Here is a 5170-nt window from a genome sequence, read left to right as displayed (position 1 = left end):
CACCGTCTCGGTTCACTGCAAACTCCACCTCCCGGGTTCAAGCAATTCTCATGCCTCAGCCTCCTGAGTAGTTGGGACTACGGGTGTGTGCCACCATGCCCAGCTAATTTTTTGTATGTTTTTTAGTAGAGACAGGTTTCACCATGTTAGCCAGGATGGTCTCGATCTCCAGACCTAGTGATCCGTCTGCCTCAGCCTCCCAAAGTGTTCGGATTACAGGTGTGAGCCACTGCGCCCAGGCTTTTCTTTCTTTTAAAATCTGTTTGCACCACAAAAGAATGAGCTCTACAGGGATGGGGATCTTTGTCTATTTTGCCTGATACATGGTAGGTACCCAAGGATTGTTTGCTGAAATTGATGAAGAGTTCTCATTTCTGTAGTGAAGCCAGCAGCTGTAGGAATGGTAACAGAGTAGACAAAAGGCATTTTCAGGTGTTTTTGGTGTGCAAAGCTGTACCTCTGTGATGTTGTTGGGATTAAGAGAGCACTGGGCATCTCTGGCCACTAGCAGTACAATCTTGGGCCAGTCTTACCATTTTGGGACTCGCTACCTTATCTATACATAAGAGGGTTGGACTCAGCTCATCCCTTCTCTAAGTTGGAATGATGCCATGATTCTATGTATTTAGGAGTACCTTGTAGATCGAAGGGCACGTCTTCTCAGAACTCTCAACTTTAAGTTATGGAAGTCATTAATTAAAGTAAAAGGATGGGTAGAATTTTATCTTTGGAGTAAGTGTATACGTATAAACCTTTTCCCCTTCATCTATTATGTCAAAGCTATGGATATTTTGATAGTTAACTTTTCTCTCTTACATACAAATGATGAAAAGAAAATGATACATTAGTGGAACTGTCATTTTCTGTGTGGTCACAGCAAATTAAAAAAACCGCATTTTAATCATAAAATTAGCCTGATTCATGGTGTTTCTACCTAGAAATTATAAAAGGATGAGAGAAATTTTACTCGATGATCACGAGATTTTAGGTGGAAAAGATGAACATAGGGTCAACAGCACAAACTTTTTTTTTTTTTTTTTTAAGAAAGAAATGCAGAAAATGGGTTTGAATTGCTAAGTTAGGTCAGAGAAAGGCTGTTGGCTTCCCAAAAGTTGCTAGACCTTTGAATGAGATGTAACAGGACTCAGAGTCTTTAAAAACAAGCAGGGTTTTTTAATTTCTTTCCTGGCTAGAAATATAATATTTTAGATGTGGGTGTGTGTGTGGGGGGGTGTCCATCCTGGGACTCAGGTGTGAATGTCCACTTTCTGCTGGTCCTGTGATTCTGCAGAAGAGTGTCCAGTAATTAGGTAACCCAGAAAAAATATTTATATATTACGAATTGTGATGAAGACTTAACTCTTTGGTTCTGTGCAGTCTATGGACAGCTTATGGGCAGGAATTAGGGGGTGTTAACTAGCCCTTTGTTGAAGTGTGTGGACTCCTCAGGCAGATGAGAACGACCTTTGTTGGTGCAGCTAAATGTCCTTGACACGCCGGAGGTAGGGATAGAGATTGGGAAGAGCAGAGAGTAAAATTTCTCTAAAGTTTCTAAACCAAATAGCATGACTTTGGATTAAAAGTGTCCCCTAATGGCCACTGTAGTCTACAGCCTTGCTCTGCCCCCTGCTGTTGGCTGCATTACTCCTGGATGCGCTTCTCCTCTATTCAAATTCGTTTACAATTCCAGGAAGATGAGTAGGTGGAAGGGGGAATTACAAGATTTCTGGGACTACTACCTCCAGAACTACCCCCTCCGTGGAAAATCAACCCGTTTGATAAACATCGGGACCCCCCTGCCCGCCCCCAGAACAAGTGCCACTCATATTCTGATGTCGAAGGCTTCTCCAGTGCTTGGCGTCGTGCACAGGCCACAGTGTCAGATGAGAGTTGTGAAAGTTTTCTGTGACTTTGGTGGCAGGCCGGGAGAGGGTCTCACGGCAAGACGGCCCCATTGTGGTTGCCCGGCGACCGCGGGGCGCTTGGAACCGCGCTGTGCCGCGTCCCCAGGACCCAGCCAAGTGCGCCAGCTCCCGCGGAGGAGGCTGCGGGCGGCGCGGCCGGACAGGGACCCTGCAGCTCCAGGTAGACGCGGGGAGCGCGGGACTCGACCCCTAGCAGGGTGAGGCAGGGCCGGACCGTTTGCTCTCTGCCGCTCCCCGGGACTCCAGCCGCACCCCCGAAAACAGGCAGCACGGGAGCAAAGGCCAAGGAGTGGTGGCTAGCAGCGGAACCCGTCGCAGTGGTCGCCGGTCCTCTGAGCGGGTCGACCCGGGCAGGGGCCTGGGGGGGCCAAGGAGCGCTCCGCCCCCGCCCCAACGCCCACCCCAACCCCCACCCCTACCCTGCCGCTTCGGCCCGGACCCAGACGCACACGCTCCTTAATCCCCCGCCCCCCGTTGCCCCGGCGACGGCCCAGACGAGCAGGTGATGCATTGACAGCGAGCAGATGGTCCCCCGCGGAGGCGAGCGCGGCCCACAATGCGCCCCGCGCGGCGATGCCACCGCCGCCCTCCCCGCCCGGCCGCCTCTCCGCTGCCCGCATGCTAATACGGGAAGGGGGGGCGGGGGAGGGGCTGGGCAAGGGGAGGGGCCGGGCGGAGCGGTGGGGGGCGGTGGAGGGCACGCCCCGCCTTGCTCTTTGCAGCCCTACTCACCTCATTTCACTGAATGCCCTCCCCAGATCTCGGCACTAGGAAAGTTCCTCTCTACACGGAGAGACAATCTCCCTGTCCTGCTTCTCCCCCCACCTTCCCCGCCCGCTCCAGCTCTCTTCTAATTCCCCCCAAGTGGTTAATTTTCATTGAGATAAACGCTTAACCCCTCCTTCCGCGCTCCTTACCCCTATTCTGCAGCCCCTGCCCACATCTGCTCCCTGCTGGCATTTAATATTGAATCTTGGAAGACCAGAGGAATGGATTTACCACCACTGCCCCCACCCTGTCGCTACTTCTAGAGCTGGCCTTGACACTTGCTAAATGTGTGTAGACATATTATTTATCTCACATCTCCCCCACCCCGCACTTCAGGATCTTTTAGGCAGCTTCTTTTGGTCTTCCTTTCTGGAATTTCAAAAATAAATCACTCTTCCCCCTATGACAACTGTGCTGCCCCCTCCCGGGAAACCCTCCCATTCACATAACCTCCTCCTCCCATTCATTCGACACCCCCTCCCTTCTTTACCCTATTCACCGCTGTGTGGCAAATTGAGGCGATCTTATACTAAGGGCATGAAAACTGCTAGGCACTATTCACAATTTTAATAGTAACTTCATAGCTGTCACATAAATTCATTGCCGGGCCTACTCTATAATGGCCAAGAAGGAACTTTAAGAGAAGAAGAGGAAAAAAAAATCTGAAGACACTGCCGTGGTGTCTTTCTTTGATTTGCAGGTGTTTTTTGAAACCATTACTACAGTAACTGCAGATAGTGGTTTTTTTTTTTTTATCTGCCACATAGTGTGCTTAAAAAAAGCCCCGCCCATCCTCCTCCTTTTTGTTTTACAGTAGATAAAAAAAATGCCAATAAAGGCTTAAAAAAAGCAATGGAGAGAGAAAGAGAAAAAGAGACTGGTGAATAAAGTTGGGACAATACAGGGTCAGAGAGCTGTCGAAACTAATGTCATAGTGTGGCTGTTGTACAGGCATACAGAAAACTTCTTGTTTCTTGATTTTTATGGAGATTTCGTCTAAGGCATGGAGCACTCTCTGAACAGGTTTAGAACAAGTGGCAAAGAAAGAACTCTTCACAATAAACTCCCTTCTGATGGGCTTTATGCCCACAAACACCTGTGATTTACAAAGAGGCATTGCAGAGGACAAAGGGAGGCGAGAGAGCCAGGCTATTGTGGATAAATGATGCCTCATGTACCCATGGCCCTAAGAGAGGGTTGTTTTATTTTAAAACTTGTCTTAGATCCTTGCTATGCAAACTTACAATGAGAAAAGAAGCATTAGACTCTTCTAGGGGCTCATAATGACTTTTTCAAATGCTTCTAACTCATTTCGAGCCTTCATTTTGGTAAGTTCTTACACTAGTGAATATTGTACTTACTGGAATTCAAAGAAAGATGACTTATCTTGAAGGTGAAGTTAGAAATCATTCTCTAAGAGTTAGAAATAAGTAGTAAGAATGTTTGCTTTAGGGTTGTATAACATTTACATGTATTTAAAAATTCTATGAACTTATTTTTCATAAATGCTAATACTTTCATGCCTATTTACTCTTAATTTCTTGTCTTTTTTTCATTTTTCTTATCTTTAAGGTTTTTTTTTTTTTGGACTCCCCTTTTGGCTTTTGCTTTTTTTGTGTTCTTTGAAGTTTTCCCCCCCAATAATTTAGAGAGGAGGAGGGCAAAAATATGAAGACATAAGGGGGTAAAATAAAGAGCTACAAGTTGGGGGAGATTCCCTTTCGTTTAGGGTGGCCAAGCCCTTTCTGAGGAAATCACATTTCAGCTGGGACCTAAAGCAAGTGAGAAAGCAGGGGAACACCAAGCAAGCAGAGGCATGTGCAAAGACCCTGAGGCAGAAAAGAGCTTCAGGGATCCTGAGTCACTGAAGCAAGGCTGGTGTGACTGGAACATTGTCAGTGTGGGGAGAATACTGCAAGATGAGGTTTGAGGGATTAGCCAGAATCAGATCTCTGAAAGCTGTATCAGATATGGGAAAAGACTGGATTTTATTCTAAGAGAAATAGGAGGCTACTGAAGGATTTTGAGGGACCTATGTGACTGAATTTATATTTTATGATCATTACCTCTTCTGTGTAGAATATGGATTGAATGATGGAAAGAATAGAAAGTGCAACAAGTGGTTAGAAAGCTGTTAGAAGGCTGTTGTAGTAATTCAGACAAGAAACAGCAGTATCCTGGATCAAGGTGGTGTTAATGGAGATGAAGATGGATTTAGTATCTGCTTTAGAGAAAGAACTGATGAGAGTTGATGGATGAGATTCCTTGTGTGGGGTGATGAGGGAAAGGGAAGAACTGACGGTAGCACACTTGGCAGATCATGGTGTACATTGCAGAGATGGGGAAGAGAATAAAGATGGAGGTGTGGATCAATAATTCGAGGTGTTAATTTTGAGCTATTTTTGAGGTGACCAAAAGGAGATGGTAGGCCTGGAGACAGACACTTGACTTGCCCTATGTCCTCATCCTTTCCTAAG

The 5170-nt window shown here is 46.6% G+C and overlaps 1 long non-coding RNA gene across 1 annotated transcript; it reads right to left on the bottom strand.

Moving 5' to 3' along the window:
- Window positions 1-295: 295 nt before the first annotated feature.
- Window positions 296-1945, bottom strand: LOC140712879 (uncharacterized). The gene is made up of 3 exons (XR_012094688.1): window positions 1740-1945; window positions 753-811; window positions 296-392 (listed from the first exon to the last, which is right to left on the bottom strand). It is a non-coding gene; the product is annotated as an uncharacterized lncRNA (long non-coding RNA).
- Window positions 1946-5170: the final 3225 nt, after the last annotated feature.

Source organism: Chlorocebus sabaeus, chromosome 11 (genome assembly GCF_047675955.1).
Source record: "Chlorocebus sabaeus isolate Y175 chromosome 11, mChlSab1.0.hap1, whole genome shotgun sequence".
NCBI classification, from domain to species: domain Eukaryota; kingdom Metazoa; phylum Chordata; class Mammalia; order Primates; family Cercopithecidae; genus Chlorocebus; species Chlorocebus sabaeus.
The sequence above is the reverse complement of the archived record's forward strand: the minus strand, read 5'-3'. Positions and strand labels throughout refer to the sequence as shown.